At 41.0% G+C, this 21,296-nt stretch overlaps 1 long non-coding RNA gene across 1 annotated transcript; it reads left to right on the top strand.

Moving 5' to 3' along the window:
* The first annotated feature begins 19,258 nt into the window (after positions 1-19,258).
* On the top strand, positions 19,259-20,104 carry LOC149768382 (uncharacterized). Its single transcript, XR_016399529.1, has 2 exons — positions 19,259-19,719; positions 19,822-20,104. It is a non-coding gene; the product is annotated as an uncharacterized LOC149768382 (long non-coding RNA).
* The last annotated feature ends 1,192 nt before the right edge of the window (positions 20,105-21,296 follow it).

Below are 21,296 nucleotides of genomic sequence, written 5' to 3'. Positions count from 1 at the left end.
CCATGCAAAAATATACAAAGCTTCAAACAATAAGCATGTTCCATGCAGTGCCTAGGAGTGTGTGTGTCTACAATTCAGCACAAAGCTCATGTCAAAGAAAGGGAGAGACAAATAGAAAAACTAAAATACTTTGGGATCAATTGTTGAAGATTGAAGGTGAAACTTGTTTCTACTACCGCTTTGGTGAGTCCCAAATTCCAATCCAGCACTATGGTTGCAACCCATCCCTTTTGTCCCACTGAACCCCACTGGTATCAGCTAAAGACCAAAATGCATAAAAGTTAATATGCTTTCTTTAAAATCTCGCTTATGAAGCAGCATACCTCACACAACCAAAAGCATCGCAGAACTCACACTAGATCCCATCAAGATCCTAATATGCAATCCCCAAATCACCGCATAGGTCCACATCTAGAAAAGCCAAGGCGACTTTCAAAAACACAGGATGATAACTGGACAGTATCGAACATTCTTACTCACAGGCAGCCATGCTTAAAAAAAAAAATCAATTCGAGGAAAGATCGTAAAACGAGGGGGAAAAAATCAAGCATAACGGCAAGAACACTAGAATCAACTAATTTTTTATGTCAAAATACATAAAAATCATGAAGCATTATCAAAAAACCTAGAAAAAAATTGCGAATGCAAAGCTACTGCTGGAGAAGCAAATTTTTTTTCATAAATAATAATATCCAAAATAAATTATGAAGTGATTTATAGCATGACAATGTACAATAAGTTACAGTCGCCTTAACAATCTTTCGAACTGCAAGGAAATAACAGCTGTAAATTGAAGCAGCCAAACCCATTATAATGGAGACAATGTTAAAGGTTAAAGTACCACCACAAGGTACAGAAGATCACTAGCCAATGGGTGATTAGGCATGCGTGAGTTTAAATTAGGGTGTCATCCAGAAAGAATTGTGCAGATGAAGGCAACATAAGATTTATTTATGCAGCTGGGAAAATTAAGTCAATACTGGTTTGACAAGCTTTGTGTTATAATTGCGTACTTCATTAAGGACTTCACAGCAACAGAATGGAACTGGTAAAGAAACCAACATCTGGATCTAATAAAACCAAAATATATTCACAATTGATACCCTAATTTCAACTAGCCTGCTGGATTCTTAAATTGATCCCCTAGATCCATTAGTGGACAAATAGAAACAAGTCTCACCAGAAAACGGACCAACCCCCTACAAGATTTTGCAAGGGGCATCTTCCCGGCCAGAAAATTGCTGGGTTCCGGCCACATTTGTGACAAGCAGCACAGAAGCCATAGAAACAAGAAGGAAAGGAAGAGGGAGAGGAAGAGAGGGGAAAAAGAGAAGAGAGAGGGAAAGAATATTACCGGCCGGCCTCGCCTCCACCCGCTTCCGCTACCTCCGTCGTCGTCGGCCGTCGAAGAGAAGACAATCGGAGAGGGAGGGCCGCCGGAGAGCAGAGAATAGAGGGAGGAAGAAGAAGGTAGAGGGGTTTCGGCTGTTTCATCAAGGAAAGGTGGCTTCTGGCTGGAGAAGGAAAAAAAGAGCGGGCGGCCGCTTATGATTTCCGGGACCGAACCGGCCGGTCCGACCATTCGGTTCTCCCGAGTTTGTCCGAACAGTTTAAAATATTCGGCTCAACTGGTTGAACCGACCGATTCGGTACGGTTTTAAAAATATAGGTTTTAGGCATCAACTTGGTACTGCAGGGAGACAACTGATCCCCGGTTCAATTGATTCAACAAATGCAAATTTAGATACCAGTGGATTCCATTCCCATCCTCTAATAATTATATCATTTATACTAATTTACATTAGCTCTCCCTAAAAAAGAAATAATCCAACTGTATTTTGTAGTAAAGCTATCTCATTGCGATCTCACTCTAGTTATGGACTGAGCCTTGAGCATCCTACTCCTTATAGTTAACGACTTCGAGTATGGCCAACTCTCATCATGTGATTGGCAGTAGGGATAAGGAATTAAGAATGAATTCAGCATCGTGTGGCTGACCGGTGATTACTAGCAATTTAAATTTCATGTAGGCAGGTTGCATCCTGTAATCAACAAGATTTTTGAGTTAGTTCACCCTCATAGAATTTCCTCCCAAATCCCAAGTGATCTTAGGAGCATATTTAGCTGCGCCAAATTAGGTTGTGCTGCAGCCTGCAAGTGGTTTGGGTTCCAAATTTGCTTTCAGTCTCAATTTCATGAGGACAAGCTAATTCAAAAATTTTGTCGATTGCAGGCTGCAACTCGCCAACATAAAGCCTAAATTGCTAGTAGTCCCCAATGAGCCGCACCACGTTGAATTCATTCCCAAGCCTTGTACCCACTGCCAATCACATGACGAGGGTTGGTCATACTCAAAGCCATTACCTTAAATGCAAGGAGTAGAATGCTCAAATATGGTTGGATCACCTCTTTTCTCATGGAGAGCTAATCCAAATTAGTATAAATGATATAACTATAAAAGATGGAAATGGAATACACTAGTATCTAAATTGGCATTGCATATAATGCATGAGTAACTAGGTAAGAGCCTAACACAAAAATATTAACTTGCACAAAGACTGGCGCCGAACCAGATCCAGGAAGGATGACTGCGGTGGTGATGATGTACTTTCGGATTACCACTGTACGTTATAGCTGTAAGATGGAAACAGAAAAAAGATGGAGAAGAGAAGGAGGAAGAGGAAGAGAAGAGGGAAAAGAGGAGGAAGAAGAAGGGGAAGACGTGGGGAGAAATTGTTAAATCTTCATTGAAAACTTCATCATGAAAATAGTTCCCTATATATAGAGCCCAAATACACAATTTGCATAAACCCCCTTACACAGAAATAAATCCTAATAAGCCCACAAATAACACAAATAAACCACAAATAAATCCTAAAATGCAAATAAGCTCAGAAATAAAATAAACCACAAATAAATCCTAAAATGCAAATAAGCCCAGAAATAAAATAATAAAATAAACATGCAAATAAAATGGTGGCCTAGCTGATGTCCCTATCAACTCCTTCCGGATGGGAAAAACTCGACCTCGTCGAGCGTAGATCTGGCCAGCTGTCGTACTACTCCAGAAGATCAGGGTCAAGGCGCTGCAACTCGGCTCGCGAAATCCACGTCATATCTGATTCGGGTCGACCTTTCCACCGAACAAGGTAACATTGGTAGCTTTCTCTCCTGGTAGAAATAATATGCTCATCTAATATATGTTCTATGTGTTATCTGCGTGCATGAAAATTTGGAGGTGGAGGCTCAATAGCAGGTGCTGGGTCAGGTTGATCAACAACAACGGGTGTATCAACAAAAGGATCAGAAGGAATGAATGTAGACTTCTTGTATGGGACTAAATCTTCAATATTAAATGTCGCATTAATCCCATAGTCTTCAGAAAGATCTACAACATAAGCATTCGAACTGATTTTCTTTAGAACTTTGAAAGGTCCCGCACTACGAGATTGCAACTTTTTGAACGTTTCCGAAGGAAATCGTTCAGGTCTAATTCTTACCATGACATAATCGCCTACATTCAATTCTCTATAACGTATGTGCAAATCAGCAAGGAATTTATATTTTAAGTTTAAAGTGAATATGTTTGCTGATCTCCTGATGCAATGAATGCAGGTGTGAAGCAAATGATTGTGCAGACCCAGAGACTCTATGTTGATAAGACATGGAAATCAAGTCTATGGGTTGCCTAGGTTTACATCCATTCACCACTTCGAAAGGACTCATGTCTAAAGTCTTATTGACCGAACTATTATATGCAAACTTGGCAGTTGGTAACACGAGATCCCAAGTCCTAGCATGCTCACCTACCAGACATCTTAAAAGATTTCCTAGACTTCGATTAACAACTTCTGTCTGGCCATCAGTTTGGGGATGATAGGCAGAGAAAAATTTTTAATTTGGTACCCATCATGTGCCAAAGAGTTGTCCAAAAGTAGTTCATAAATTTAATATCTCTATTGGACACAATAGATTTTGGGAAGTCATGGAGTCTAACGACTTCGTCAAAATAGAGTTTCGCAATCTTAGAATTATCGGAAGTCTTAGAACATGGAAGAAAATGAGCCATTTTAGAGAATCGATCCACCACTACAAAAATGGAATCATGTTTGGTCGAGGTACGTGGAAGCCCTAACACAAAATCCATGCTAACATCTTGCCACGGACAATCAGGAACAGGTAGTGGAGTGTAAAGACCAATGTTCTGTTTATGTTGTTTGGCTAGTTGACATGTGCGACACTGACCGACAATTTTGGCCACGTCTCTCTTGAGACTCGGCCAGAAGAAACGTCTTTCCACCATTTCAATGATTTTGTCTCTCCCGAAATGCCCAGACAATCCTCCAGCATGTACTTTCCATACGAGGAAATCTCTCAATGAGGTTCGAGGAATACACAATCGGTCGGAGCGAAAGAGATAATCATCTTGTAAAAAGAAATCATTTTGTTCTCTCTCTACTCCATCTCGTAGGGTCAGGTATACATCACTAAAATCGGGACGGGTGGTATATTGTTCCCTGATCCTTTCAAAACCAATTACTTCAGTGCTCATCACGGATAGGAGGAAGATCCGTCGACTGAGTACATCAGCAGCCTTGTTCTCAACTTCAGCTTTATGTTTCAGTACAAAAGTATAGGCTTGAAGAAACTCAATCCATCGGCCGTGTCGAAGGTTTAGTTTCTTTTGAGAATTGAGATGCTTTAAAGCCTCATGGTCTGAATACAGGACAAATTCTTGCGGTAGCAAATAGTGTCGCCAATGTCGCAAAGTTTGCACTACCGCATAGAATTTTTTATCATAGGTGGAATAACGCAACCTGCCGTCGCTTAAATTTTCACTAAAGAACGCGACAGGATGACCTTCTTGGCTTAACACGCCACCTATGCCAATGCCAGAGGCATCACATGCGACTTCGAATACCTTAGTGAAATCGGGGAGGCGCAAGACAGGTGCTTCGGTCATCCTTTGCTTAATTTCTTTAAATGCTTGGGATGCTGACTTAGTCTAGATAAAGTCTCCTTTCTTCATGTTATCTGTAATGGGAGACATTATCGAACTAAAATTTCTAATGAAGCGACGATAGAAAGTAGCCAGACCATGAAAACTACGTACTTCTGCTAGGGTCTTGGGCTCAGACCAATCGACTATCGTGCTTACTTTTTCCAAATCAGCGGAGACATTCTTGGAAGACACTATGAACCCTAAGAAAGTGACGTGCTTAGTCAGGAAGGCACACTTCTCAGGGTTTGCAAAGAAGCTTTCTCTCCGCAGGACATTACAAACCTGTCTCAAGTGTGAGAGATGGAGCTCGTGAGTTTGACTATAGATGAGGATGTCATCAAAATATACAACGACAAATTTATTCAAGAAAGGTCGAAAGATCTGTGTCATCACCCTCATAAAAGTACTAGGAGCATTTGTTAATCCGAAAGGCATTACTAGCCATTCGTAGAGTCCATCTTTGGTTTTAAAGGCAGTTTTCCATTCATCCCCAGAACGAATCCGAATCTGGTGGTACCCACTTTTTAGGTCGATCTTGGAAAAAACTGTAGCACCAGATATATAGTCCAAAAGGTCGTTCAGCCTGAAAATGAGAAAACGATACTTAACCGTGATTTTATTGATAGCACGTCTATCGACGCACATTCTCCAAGAGCCATCTTTCTTGGGAGTGAGGAGTGCAGGTATAGTATAGGAACTCAAACTCTCACGAAATATATCCTCGAATGAAGAGCATCAACCTGACGTTTCAGTTCAGTGTGCTCGTTTGGGTTTAGCCTATGATGGAGAAGATTTGGCAATGATGCTCTAGGAATGAGATCAATTACGTGCTGGATATCACGCATCGGAGGAAGTGTATCTGGAAGATCCTTAGGAAAAACAGAGTGAAACTTCTCCAACAAGGGAACTACTGCGGCCGGATGCTCGGGATTTGACTCCACATTGATAACTCTAGCCACAAGGGCGAATACAGATGATTGGCTTTCGATATCTTTCATTACCTCTTTCGAAGTAATGATGTGAAGTGACTCATCTTTCTGTGGTGTAGCACCCTTCTTTTCAGGGGCGGGATCTCTAGGACGCAATGAATTCAGTATAATTTTCCGACCCTGGATCATAAAGCTACACGAATTCGACCGACCATGAAGGGTGACGTCCCTATCATATAACCAAGATCTCCCTAAAATGACTTGACCTACGTCCATCGGAAGGCAGTCGCACCAGATCTCGTCTTTATAAGATAGGAATTGAATCGGGACAAGACATCTTTCCGACACTGAGATGGACATCTTATCTACCGAGGCTACCTTATATGGGTTGGGATAAGGGGTAGATTTCAGACCGAGGTGGAAAACAACTCCAGACGCAATGGCGTTGATGCAACTCCCGCTATCAAATAGGATTTTGCATGTTTTACCATTGATCTTAATAAGCGTGTAAAATAGGAAGGTTCTACGCCAATCTTGTTCGATCTTGGTTTGGGCTAGAGTACACCTAACCACATGGAGCCTAGGGTTTTGGTCATTCCGATCAGTGGGCTCATTTTGGGATTCAGTCTGAACAAACTCTAACCCGGTCTGTTTGTCTCCAAAGTCTTCTACGAAATCTTCGATGTTTGGTTCATAGACTTCTTCGACACATTCAGTCTTCTGGGTTCCTGCTTCCATTTCAGTTATTAGATAGGTCTTGGCATTACATTGGGACGCGATATGGCCAAACTTTTGGCATCTGAAACACTGGGTTTGACTTCGTGATGATGGGTTGGAACCTAGTATGCCTTTTTCTTTATCAGTTGACGGACTCTGAGCAGGCATCGGGAACGGCCTAGTACCGGTGCTTGGCTGGAGCCGGGCTGATTAGGATGGTTGGAAAATGGTCTGGATTGCGGAAAATAGCTTTGATTAGGTCGAGCTCCTGAGGGTATGGACCGAGAGTCGGTACGCCTCACTGCAGGGATTCGTAAGAAACTATCCACATCTTGAGCCAACTGATATGCTTGGCCAAGGGTGGTAATCTCTCGGAGGATTAATTCTTTTTAGATCTCCTCGCAGAGTCCTGCCTGAAACCTAGAAAGGATAACAGTTTTTTCTTCGATTACACCGCACCTCATGTGAAATTCCTCAAATCGTGCAATGTAATCGGCAATGGTTGAAGTTCCTTGAGTTAGTTTCTGCCACCTATCCATAAGGCGTTGTCGGTAAGAGAATGCCAGATACTTCTCATTCAGTTTTTCTTTCATATCCTCCCAGGTGGTGATACGAGGAAGCCTCTGGGTCTCACGCATATGTTCAACATTATGCTAGTACCAGTGAGCTTGCCCAATAAGCTTCATTTTAGCGAACCGTACTTTTCTATCATCAGTCATTTCGTACCACTCAAAATAGTTATCCATGGCTGCTCTCCAATTAAGGTACACACTCGGTTCTAATTGACCAGCAAATGTGGGGGCATCTACTCGTACGGTACGAAGTAGTCGCTCGTCAAGATCGCGCTGGTGATTAGCAGGAAGTTGGTTCCTAGGGGGATGGGGAAAAGCTACAGGTGGTGTGGTCAAACCAAGCTCGGATAAGCTGCGATTGGGGTTGACGGTTCAGGAGTCCTAGGGTGTTGCACTAGAGCACGGATCTCTCGTTTAAATCCGTCTTGATCAGCTCGTAATGCAGCTAATTGTTCCAAAATATCTTGTAGAACTCTAGGGTCCATGGTTGGTAAAGGGGTCTGAGAGTCAGTGAGGAGGTACTCTCTACCACTACGGGTTGGCATGCAGGGACTACTCTAGTTGGTGATTTGATATTCAATGCTTCTAATGTACCCTGACTTACCAAATGCAATGCAGGACAACCTATTAATGCAGTCTACTATGTTATTCGAAAATCAACAAATTTTCACAAAAATAACTTAAAATTAAATATTATTAATTTGCACTTTGGTTATTTCAGAATTAAGGTAGGAAATTAGTCACTATAAGAAATTAGGTTGCAAACACCTATTACGGTCGTTCAAAGTCCGAAAGTAATCTGATCTAGGGATGTTGAGAACTATCCTATCGCTAGGGTGTGCTAATTTAATATCTAGATTTAGAGGGTGAATAGGACAGGTGTGGTAATATATATTCAAGGTTTCAAAATATGACAGAAAAGTAAGTTTTCAATTATAGCTATCATGCAAGAGAACTAGAACACAATTAGATAAACAAGCCCAAAAGGAGGAAGAACCTGTTACCTGTGGTGGATGCAGTCCCCCGGAAACGTTCGTTGTAAATCTCGAACACGAAATTGGAGTCTATCTTACTGGGCTGGGGCATGATCAGAAGTGCGGTCGCAGCAAGTAAGCTTGTCGAAAGGCGCGAATTGGGCTAGTTACAGCAACTTGTGGGCTTGAGTGGCCTGGCAAACCTGTACATGAAGAGGAGGGCCTGTGAATTGGGCTTGAAGCAATGGGCGGGCCTGATGAGTCTGCTGGGCCTGCAGGTGTTGCGGTGGATCGGGCGCGGAAGTGGGGCGCGGCTCAGAAAGAAGGGGGCAAGGGGCCTGATGGGGCTCGAAGGAGGGTCTGTTGACCGATACCCTGGGGAGCCCAAAAATGGAAGGGAGATGGAGAGGAGAGGTGGTGGATGATGGAAAGGGGGTCGGCGGCCACAACCGGAAGAGGGGAAAGCTCGGAATGGTGGCGGGTAGTGGAGGAGTTGAGGGAAGGGGAGATGGGATCCGGTGCCAAGAAGGGGACACAGAAGGGAAGAAGATAAGGGGAGCGGGTTGGTGTGGTGTTGCCGGACAGAGAAGCGAAGGCGGCGGCGATGCGGTGGGGAGGGTGGACGATGGGACTCGGCGGCGGTGGGGAATCGAGCGGTGGAAAGGAGGAGCGGCGGCAGCGGCTGGGCGACGACGACGGCAGCGGTGGCGGGGCGACGACGATGGCAGCGACGGCGGGGCGACGACAAAGGCAGCGACGGCGGCGCGACGACAGCAGCGACGGCGCAGGCAGAGGTAGATCTTGGCGACGGAGGCGGTGGCGATGGTGATGGCGACGGCAGCAGAAACCCCTTGGGTTTTCTTTCGGCAGAAACAAAGGTAAGCTTTTTTTTGGGGGGACATGTGCAGGTCACGTGATCCTACGGATTTTTTTTTAACTTGTTGGATTTTGGACCCGGGCTACCGGATTTTGGGGGTAACGGGTTTAGAACTTACCCATTACCACTCGTCTTTAACCTCCCGACCAAAACGGGAGGACGACCCGGGCTGCTCGGCGGCTGTTGCGGATCGACCGAGGGGGCCGGCAGCGCAGCAAATTACCGCGGTGCTGCAGTCGGCTGTGGCTGGGGACGGGGCGGAGGGCACGGCGGCAGCTGCGGGTGGGGCGGAGGACGCAACGGCGGCTGCAGACGAGGCGGAGGACGCAGCGGCGGCTGCGGGCTTGCGACGACCGACACGATGGCGGGTGGATCCTGCTAGTCTGTGGTGGCCGGCGGTTGTGTCGTTGGGTTCGAGGGACAAGGCCGCAAGAAGGACGGCGACGCTCTTCTTCTTTTCGGCAACGGGAACCACTCGTGGCCCGTCGACATGCTCCGGTGTCCGTGGTCGGGGCACCACGTAGAGCTCGTGCGCCAATGGAATCCGGGGATCAGGCGATCCTCGGCCATACACCAGTGGCTGCCGGTGGTGGAGGCAGTGGACGCGATGACGGGTGGACGGGGAAACCGAGGGTTTCTTCTTTTCCTTCTTCTATTTTGAAACCGAGGGGTTGTTCCCCTCTGTCCCTTCTTGTGAGAACCGAGAGAGGATAGGGAGAGTGAGGGACCCCTTATTTTTCTGGTGAGCAGAACTGACAAAGGAAAGGAAAAGGGAAAAAAGTGGATCGGGGCTTTGTCAATAGAAGCAAAACTGCTTCGCTCTGATACCAAGTTGGTGCCGAACCAGATCTGGGAAGGATGACTGCGGTGGTGATGAAGTACTTTGGGATTACCACTGTACGTTATAGTTGTAAGATGGAAACAGAAAAAAGATGGAGAAGAGAAGGAGGAAGAGAAGAGGGAAAAGAGGAGGAAGAAAGAAGGGGAAGACGTGGGGAGAAATTGTTAAACCTTCATTGAAAACCTCATCATGAAAATAGTTCCCTATATATAGGGCACAAATACACAATTTGCATAAACCCCCTTACACAGAAATAAATCCTAATAAGCCCACAAATAACAGAAATAAACCACAAATAAACCCTAAAATGCAAATAAGCTCGAAAATAAAATAAACCACAAATAAACCCTAAAATGCAAATAAGCCCAGAAATAAAATAATAAAATAAACATGCAAATAAAATGGTGGCCTAGCTGATGTCCCCATCATGGACCTAACCAAGGATTCAGACTGATCTAATCGATTTATTTTAAAACTACTAAAATTTTAAATCATTTTAAATAAAAATATATAAATATAGTGATTCTTATATTAAATACCATTGTTTAGCTCTAGTTGAAATATAAATAAAAACAACCATAAATTATCTATTTTTGAAAACTTGTAAGTACAATTATGTATAAATTTTGGAATATATAGACGGTATTGATATTTATAGTGTTGTTTATATAATAATTATTAAAATATAAAAAAAATTAGAATATAAAATATTACAACATATATCAAATGACTCTGATTAACGATATGAATAAGTTCTAAACACATTTGCCTGAGTATTGAACGGTGATGAGTTCAATCTGGATTCATGAAATTTTAAAATCCAAATCCAAAACTGAAATATGTAGAGATCTTATTGGATCCAAGACTATCAAAATGCACAGGGAAAGCTATTTAGTTATTTTTTTATCAGATATCCAGATAATATTTTTTTTTAAAAGCTCGGATCTGAAACAAACAAAATTTATAAGTATATGCGTGAATCCGATCGGATACAAGAATTTCTATTTGAATCCAATCTAAAGTGGATATGGAAATGAATATGAGCAGATTAACCTGTTTTCATCCATGCAGCGTGCATTCCACTTGACGAATGGTCTAGATATCCTAACAGGGAAAAGAGATAAATGTTAAGAAGCATATCTTAAATATCAATTCATTCAATAAATAATCCATGGAGGAGAAGTGTTAGGAAAAAGAATAGATGGTAAGAAAACTTATCGCACCCCTCAGACAATAAATCTCGGTGTAGTAGGTAATGGCAGCCTATCCTTCAGGATATAACAATCAAGTCACTCGAAGTGTACACTCGTAGATGCAGTGACACTAGCGAACAACCTAGAATCGCTCAGAAAAACAGAGAGGAGTATGTAAAGAGAAAGAGGATGATTTTTTTTATGTTAATCCTCGGATCTGATAGGGTTTAAAATGAGAAGGAAGAGGTATTTTTAAAAGGACATGATGTTTTACTAAGAGACAAAAACCAAAACCATTTTAAAATTTAAATTCGAAAAACAAACGACAAAAACAAGCTAGGCTCAAGCCCAACTCCCGCGCTCGCGCAAGGTGGGTCCCCCCTCCACGTGATGATCGAGCGTGACGCGCCCGGTTAACCCATTTTCGGTTCGAATCTACCGATATTGGCTTAGGTCTCCATTAGGCTCGTGTGCGCATAGGCTGCTTACTTTCTTTGCTTCACCAGGTTAAAAGGTTGAAGACTATATAAAAACTATTTGAGTTTCATCTTTTTTCAATGTGAGACTAAAGAAAGTACACAAGCGAAAAAAAAAGATAGGCTTGGAATTTTGAAATACTCCAACAATCCCTCGCATATTTCAAAATTTAATAAAATAATAAGAAAATAAAAGATATAAAAGAGCGCGAGAGTTCAATGCATCAAAATGGTGTCTTTAAGACTATGTACTATTTTTAGGACTAGTGAGTATGACTTACAGAACTTTGGTGAAATATAAAATTTCTATGAACCAAAAGTTCTTCATGTAAATTAGTGACCCATAGACCACATTGACCTCTTAAGTTCTGGGCTTGTTCTAAACAGGTTGATGCAAATAGGCCATGCACCTTACCTGGACATTCATCAGTGCTTTAGAGAACTATTTAATTCTCATAGGAAGCGGCCCCACTCCCACATCCATATAGGTGGATCCATCAAGTGTGTACTGAAGGTAGACACACCATCCAAAAGGACTATGGTATCTATTAAGAGTTTTACCTCATCCTCATACACTATAGTTTGCACTATCTACACCATATGGAGCGATTCTCAAATTTAAATATGATAGTGCACTCACAGTCAACTAACGACTTGTTATTACCTATATAAACATGCTTCATGGGATCTCCAATCACACATGTTGGGTTTCCATCATTATTGACTTCGATATAGGCATAAGTCCCATCCCCCTCGATGTATCACTCACCATTTTTCTACCTAGTGGTTTGGTTAGAGAATCAGCCAAATTCAACTCTGACTTTACAAAATTAAGGGATATAATTCCATCATCAAGCAATTGCCTTACAATATTATGTCTCAACCTTATGTGTCTACTCTTTTCATTATAAACTTTATTCTTAGCTCGATATATGGTAGCTTGGCTATCACAAAGAATAGACACGAAAGGTGTTGGTTTAGTCCATAATGAAATATCCCCCGCAAGATTTCTAAGCCACTTAGCTTCAAAACCTGCCTTTTCTAAGGTAATTAATTCGGACTCCATCGTAGACCAAGCAATACACATTTGCTTGGATGATTTCCAAGATACTGCACCCCCACCAAGAGTAAAGATATATCTACTAGTGGATTTCATCTCATTTGAATCAAAGATCCAGTTTGCATCACTATACCCTTCAAGTACAGCCGGAAATCCACGATATAATAAATTATAATTAATAGTTCCTTTCAAGTACCTTAGTACTCTATGAATAGCATTTCAATGATCCTTACTAAGATTATGAGTATACCTACTCAATCTCCTTACTGCATAAGCAATATCAGAACGAGTGTAGTTAACTAAAAATATTAAACTACCAATGATGCGAGCATATTCAATTTGCAAAATACCATTTTATTTATTTTTCTTTAAATGTATACTAGCATCGTATGGAGTAGATACAGGTTTACTATCATAATGCTCAAATTTTCTTAAATTTTTTTCAATATAGTGTTCTTGTGATAACATTAGTCCATTAGAACTTCTTGTTATCTTAATTCCAAGAATTATATAAGCTTCACCCATATCTTTCATATCAAAATTAGAAGCCACAAATTTCTTAATATCTATAACTATATTCAAATCAGTTCCCATGATAAGCATATCATCAACATACAGACATATGATTATAACAACATTATTAACAACCTTACTATAAACACACTTATCAGTCTCATTAATTAGAAAGTCATTAGATACTAATACTTTATCAAATTTTTCATGTCATTATTTAGGCATTTGTTTTAATCCATATAAAGATTTTACTAATTTACAAACTTTGTGCTCATTACCAAGAACAACATAACCTTCTGATTGTTTCATGTAAATTTCTTCATCTAAGTGTTCATTCAAAAATACAGTTTTCACATCCATTTGATGAATTTTTTGAATGGATGCTAATACAATGAAAACTCTAATAGATGAAATTCTAGAACTGGTGTAAAGGTGTTAAAATAATCAATATCTTTTCTTTGTGAGTATCCTTTTGCTACTAATCTTGCTTTAAACTTATCAATTGAATGATCAGATTTTAACTTTTTTTTATAAATTCATTTACAACCAATTGTTTTAGCACCTGGAGGCAAATCAACTAAGGTCCAAGTATGAATAGACATAATAGACTCTATTTCATTATTAATAGCCTCCTTCCAAAAAGGTGCATCAACGAAAATTATTGTTTCTTTATAAGTTTGAGGTTCATTATCAACAAGAAAAGTGTAAAAGTTACTTCCAAAATTTTTTTCTTTTCTAATTCTTTTACTTCTTCTTAAATCAACTTCATAATTTTCATGTGTCTCTTTTTCTTGTTTATTATGAGGTAGAGAGTCAATTTTTTCTTTACCTAGGTTCATATGAAAGATATTTTCAAAGAAATCAACATTTTAGATTCTACTATAGTGTTGGGCTCCATAATATTAGAATCACATTTTAATACTAAAAATCTATAAGCAGTACTGTTTAATGCATAACCAATAAATAAGCAATTAAAAGTTTTAGGTCCCAACTTTCTTTTCTTTGGTTCAGGTAACAGAACTTTGGCTAAGCACCTCCACACTTTTAGATAAGTAAAATTAGGTACATGACCTTCCCATAACTTATAGGATGTTTTACCATATTTCTTATAATGTATTCTATTTTGCATGTGACAAGCAAAGAGAATAGCTTTCCCCAACAAATAAGGAGGTACTCCTGAGCTTATTAACATAGCATTCATTATTGCTTTTAGAGTTTTATTTTTACGTTCAACAACTCCATTAGATTCAGAAGAATATGATGGGGTAATCTCATGAATTATATTTTTATCTTCACAAAATTTATTGAAGAGATTATACTCATATTCTCCTCCTCTATCACTCCTTATTCTTTTAATCATCTTATCAAATTTATTTTCTACTTCAGTGATATATTGCTGAAATTTTTCAAAGGCTTCATCTTTAATCCTATGTAGATATATCTTAGTGTATTTAGAATAATCATCAATAAAGGTTATGTAAAATCTTTTTCCTTCACTAGTTGGAGTGTTTTTCAAATCTTTTAAATCAGAATGAATTAATTCAAGCAATTCAATTTCTCTTTCTATTGACTTATGACTCTTTTTAGTGGATTTAGTCTCCACACACACTTCACATTTATCACTCACATTTCCAAAGGTAATATTATTTAACAAGCCTAGATCTTTCATTTTCTTGATGTAAGACAAATTAATATGTCCTAATCTACCATGCCATACATCAACAGAATCAATCAATAAGTAGAAAATAATGATGCATTGTCTAAAATCTAATTTTCTTGCTACAAAATGTGCGCTTGTGGCATGTAATTGGAGATGCTTATGTCCACCAAAAATCTGTATTTTCTAAGAATATCTTTATTCTTGAGATTGCCTCCCTCTGTTTAAGATCTGAGAGCTTGTCTTTAGTGGCTTTGGGAGAAAAATATTTATCTAAAGTTTTGTGCACTCCTTGAGATTGTTCATAAAAACATTTTTTATGATTAACTCATAAGTAGAAGATCAAAGATGGAGTAGATTTGGCTGGATGAACTACAACCAAGCAAATCAATCATTATTCTTATAAAACATGAATAACATATATTAACATATGCTATTTGTCCAAGGAAAATGCCGCAGGGCACCCTTTCTTTTTAGAAATTATTGCTCATCAAACAAATAAACTATCTTTAGTTGGCAAACAAATCTAAGTAAAAATATTAATTATTTAGATAAAGTCTGTATATATCGAATATCAGAAGCAATGCCTCTCCAGGAAGCTGTCCTGAAGTCCTGACTGCTTTTTTTTTTTTAATAACTGGCCCATTTAAAAGAAATAAATCATAACAATGATCAACACATGCAATCAACAAAGCATATAAGGATTCTAGTTGAAACAAAGAAGTTGGTGTTTAGATTGATCATTAATTGCTATGCATTTAAAAATATAATTATGTATCCAAAAAGTATCATCTAACTATGAAAATGAGTGGATAAAGAAAATATTAACATCCTGTTTGGAAAATTAGATATAATTGGGCTGGATTTTTTATTAAATCATAGATTATAAGTCTATTTAAATAAAACTTATATCAACTCAACCTGTCTCCAGGCCAAATTTTATTGATAAAAAAATCCATATATCTTTTTCTTTCTTCTGCAGCCTAATAAGTTTATAGATGGGATTTAGGTTACGGTTAGGATGAGGTTTTCAGGAAAAAAAAAAAACAAATCTAATTTTTATAGAATATCAAACAAACCATAATGAGTAATTTTTTTTTAAAAAAAAAAAATCTTGTTTCTAATCAAGTCAAGAAAACGTCAAGAGAGGTGACCTCACCGCTTGTGACCAGATTTTCCCGGCTTTGGTCCAATTCCGTGTCAAGTGGGGAGGTTCTATATACACCCCCCCCCCTATTGCTAAGGACACCCCCCAAAAACCAAAAAAAAAATACCCAAACTAACCTTTAGTGTAATTACCATATTGCCCTTGAAATTTTCTCATACACCCCCCCTTCCTCCTCCTCCGTTTCATTTTGAAAAGAAAAAAAAAAAAACACCCCTCAAACCCCCCTTAAACCCCTCGATCCATTTACATCGTTTAGGCGATCTTTGAAGGAGATTTAAGCCCCATTCGAAGCATGGACAAGCAACTAGTGATTTGGGACGAAGAATCGGCCGCAAAGGTACGTGTTCCACCTTGTTTCGAAATTTTTTTTTTCACGGTTCGTGCTCCGTTCGGCACTGGATCGCCGAACAAAAGGCTTCGGTTCGGCTGAACTGTGCCGAACAGAAGCCTTCTGTTCGGCAACCCTCAACCGAGCAGAAGCCTACTGTTCGGCTGCACAGTGCCGAACAGAAGGCTTCTGTCCGGCACTGTGCAGCCGAACAGAAGGGTTCTGTCCGGCTCTGTGCAGCCGAACAGAAGCCTTCTGTCCGGCACTGTGCAGCCGAACAGAAGGCTTCTGGTGCCAAATCGCGTGCCGTGCTGAATTTTGTGCCGAACAGATCCTCTGATTCATTAATTCTTGGTGATAAATTATTTTATATGTAGGGCTATGCTACAACCGAATCGAGTATAATTGGATCAGAAATTTGTACTGGATTACACAAGCGAATTTACAACTTACGAGGTATTATAATGTATTGTGCAATTTTGTATTAGTTTAGCGAGCTATTTTTACAACTGTGTACTTACATAAATTGTTTAATGTATAGATCTTCAAGAGTAGAGAGGACTTGTGTAATTGGTGTCGTGAAGCTGGGAGGCGAAATGGTTTTGTTGTTGTAATCAAATCATCCGATGCAGGTACCATTTCTAAGAAACCCAGAATTACGTTAGGTTGTGAGAGGGGTGGGACGTACCGAACCAAAAAAGAAAAGCGAATAAAGACTGCCTGTGGGACAAAGAAGTGTGGATGCCCTTTTGCATTAAGAGAAAAGAAATTGGATACTGCGGATGATTGGATATTACTGGTCGTATGTGGAGTGCACAATCATCCCGCTGCAGAGAATCTGGAGGGGCACTCATATGCAGGGAGATTATCTGAGCAGGAGACGGAATTGTTAGTGGATATGTCGAAGAGTTTGGTTCGTCCAAAGGACATATTATCCACATTGAAGGAAAGAGATGCCCTCAATGTTACGACTATCAAGACTATCTACAATGTACGTCAACGGTTTAAGGTTGTAGAGAAAGCCGGGAGGTCTGAAATGCAACATCTATTAGGTAAATTATCAGAGGCTAAATATATTGAGTGGCATAGGAATTGTACTAATACGGATGTTGTGCATGACTTATTTTGGGCACACCCTGGCAGCATTGATTTGTTCCGTGCATTTCTCCGTGTGTTGATAATGGATTGCACGTACAAGACGAATAGGTATCGTCTTCCGCTCTTAGAGATTGTGGGGGTGACATCTACTGACATGACATTTTCAATTGCTTTTGTATACTTAAATTCTGAGCGGGAAGAAAGCTATACTTGGGCATTAGAGAGATTGCGCAGTGTCATAGCTGATGATGTTTTGCCTGAGTTGATTGTTACAGATAGAGACTTGGCTTTGATGAATGTAATTCATAGAGTATTTCCTACTGCTAGACATTTATTATGTAGATGGCATATTAGTAGGAATGTTTTGGCCAAGTGCAAAAAATTTTTCGAATTGAAGGAGAAATGGGATAAATTTATTATGAGTTGGAATGTACTAGTGCTGTCCTCCACGGAAGACGAGTATAATGATCGCTGGAGTGCACTGCAGAGAGAGTTCGGTACCTATCCAGATGCACTACAGTATGTGTCAGATACTTGGCTGAGCAAATACAAGGAAAGATTTGTTGCGGCGTGGACGGATACATGCAGGCACTACGGAAATGTGACGACAAATAGGTATCACAAATAAAGACTCATTTAATTTTAATTTGCCTCAATTGTTATATCTAACTTTCATTTGTTTACTAGGGTCGAGAGTGCACATGCAAAGCTCAAAAAGCAGCTTGGATCAAGCCAAGGAAGTTTCGAGTCATCTTGGACTAGAATACATGGATTGATTGAGTTGCAGCACAGCTCCGTTAAAGCCTCATTGGAGAAGAGTTTATTGGTAGTGCAGCACAACTTCAAGCCAGCTGAATTCAAAGAGTTGCGAGGTTTCATATCTATAAGTGCGTTAAATCATGTCCTCGCCCAATCGAAACGAGCCAATTCAGTTGGGTTTGATGATTCAAATTGTGGGTGCGCTATTCGACGCACACATGGTATACCATGTGCTCACCAGATTGCGCGGTACAGGGTGGAAGGTCGGCCCATTCCTCTCGACTGCATAGATCCTCATTGGAGGAAACTTGATATTGTGCCTACCCCCCCCCCCCCCGTGCAGCCAATTCAGTTGAGTTGTGATGCAGAGTTAGATTTGATTGCGCTACGATTCAAGAAGTTAGATGGGGCTTCTCAATTGCAGATGATCAAGAAGTTACGAGAGATTGCAAGTCAGATAGTACACCTCTTTTAGAGCCTGCAAAATGGAAGACCGGTTCACGTGGGCGCGCTTCAATGAAGGTTGATACGTCTACTCGACGTGACCCGTCTGCGTTTGAGTTGGTTCTATCTGGACAGGATAGTTATTCACCTGGTGTTGAGAAAGTTACCATCCGCAATCCATCTACTCAGATTCAAAAGAGGCGGCCCAAGCAAAAGGTAAGTACCAAATATTTATTTCCTTACAATAGGTATCACAACGTCTACGGGACGGTCCGTGCCGTGCCGGTATGTGATGTGCCGATATGGGACATGTCGGGACGTGCCGTGCCGAGATGTGCCGATACGGGACATGTCGGGACGTGCCGTGCCGAGATGTGCCGATACGAGACATGTCGGGACGTGCCGTGCCGAGATGTGCCGATACGGGATGTGCCGTGCCGAGATGTGCCGATACGGGATGTGCCGTGCCGAGATGTGCCGATACGGGACATGTCGGTATGTGCCGTGCCGAGATGTGCCGATACGGGACATGTCGGGACGTGCCGTGCCGTGCCGGTACGGGATGTGCTGAGATGGATAACTATTTGGATATTTCTGCCATTGTTACATATTTTCTATCATTTGATATTATTTGCAGGTTTTTCGTACTAGAGCCCAGTCACATACGCCCATTATCTATATTGATGCTATTCCTTCTGCCTTGAGACCATACATCCAGCATATCAAGGATGTAAAAGCTGATGGGAATTGCGGATTTAGGGCAATAGCTGACTTACTGGGATTTGGAGAAGATGACTGGGTGCGTGTTAGGAAGGATTTATTGCAAGAGTTGCAATGTCATTCGGACCACTATCGCACATTATATGGTGTGGAAGGGACGATTGCTGAGATCACTCATGCATTATCATATTATGATGATTGTCCACCATATGACAGATGGATGACTATGCCGGACATGGGTCATCTTATAGCATCCTGCTATAATGTTGTCCTATACCATCTCTCGTTGCAACAATGTCTGACCTTCCTACCTCTCCGTTCTGTGCCAGTACCTCTTCTATCCCGCAAAGATATCGCTATCGGATTCGTAAATGGAAATCATTTTGTTGAGGTACTACGTTCACAACACTTGCGAATATTTAATTTTGCTTATTTAATTTTGCTTATTTATAATTTTGTAGCTATTAATATTTTCTTATTTCTAATTTTGAAGGTGTTCTTGTTGCCGGGACATCCCGTTCCGCCAGTAGCGACCAACTGGCGAAAATATCATCTTCCTTGTGCTACCGGATGGGAAAATTCATATGAAGCCCGGATTCAACAGTTCAAAGAGAGCATCTCACCTAATGTTATAATTAGCGAGACAGTAGAGTTAGATTGATTGTTTATATATGTACAATTTTTGAAAGTTGTAAATTTTTTTGGGCTCTTAGAGTCATGTACTGTGAAACTCCATCATCAATATAAATCAAAAAATATCTGTCTTCGCATTGTTAGATTGATTGTTATGTGCACTGTTATATTTGTGTAAAATAGAACGGGCCAGGCTTTACAAAGATTACACGTAAATGTACCAAAAATATATATTTTTCATTAATATCAAAGGCTTTACAAAGATTACAAAGGCTTCATCATCAATCCCTATGACGCCGTCGTCGACGCGTGTACTGCTGTACGTCCGAATGAGAGGGTGCTGGATCCGAATGAGAGGGTGCTGTACTCGGGCCAGGCTCATCACCCAGAAGTAACTGATGCATCTGACAAATAGCATGAAATAGGTGCCCGGCACCTAGTGACGTAGCCTCTGAGGGACCCATCCGTACAATGTCGGTACTGATACCGAGTGCATCTGCAATACGCCGCCGGTGCATGTCAGCATCATCATGACCTCCCCTAGCTCCAGAATGAGTACTCGAGCGCAGATGAGGAGGCTGAACTGCAACGTGCGTGATACGGAGATACCACTCCATGTATCCCGGTACGCTGTCTGATGGCCGGGTAACTGGGTGGCTCCTGCTCGCCTGGCTCAGCACGTGGTCCTCCCACCACTCCCAAAGCTGATCCATATAGGAGTAATGTATCCGGTACGAGCTTGCTGTGGAACCTCTGTTGGCTCGCGTAGGGGCTAGTGGCGCTCGAGGGATGGTCTGAATACGACCAAACTGTCTAAGAACCCTTTCTGGATGATAGGGTTCTACGATATCAAGGCACTTGATGGAGCCACTAAAAAATGCGATATCAACATATGGGCGATCTCCCCGAAGCCGATGATGGGGATCCCAAATAACCTGCAAAACAAAAGGTCCATTTCAGTTTTATACTATATCGCATATTAAAAGTACTGACAAACACAAGCAAATAGTAATATGATACGTACCTCATCGATGCTCAAAAGGTCCAATGACTCACGTAGAACCACTAAATGGTCCATCGTGGTACGGGATGGAGTACCGGGCATCCAGCGGTGCACGCGGGGACTGGCATCAGTATACTCAAGCGACGGGTGAGGACTGAGTGCTGGAAAATGCTCATAAATCCATGCCTGCAGAAGCGTCATATAACCACTGATCTGTCTCACTGATGACCTCGACGCAATCCCCAACTGCCGATACAAATATGCTAAGGCAGCTGTACCCCAGGCATATGTGCTCACCCTATCCAGATCCCGCAGTAAACACAGATACGCTA

This window comes from Phoenix dactylifera, chromosome 2, assembly GCF_051530095.1.
Source record: "Phoenix dactylifera cultivar Ajwa chromosome 2, Ajwa_hap1_PhDact_Kaust_v1.1, whole genome shotgun sequence".
Lineage (NCBI taxonomy): Eukaryota > Viridiplantae > Streptophyta > Magnoliopsida > Arecales > Arecaceae > Phoenix > Phoenix dactylifera.
This window is presented reverse-complemented; position numbering and strand designations above follow the sequence as displayed.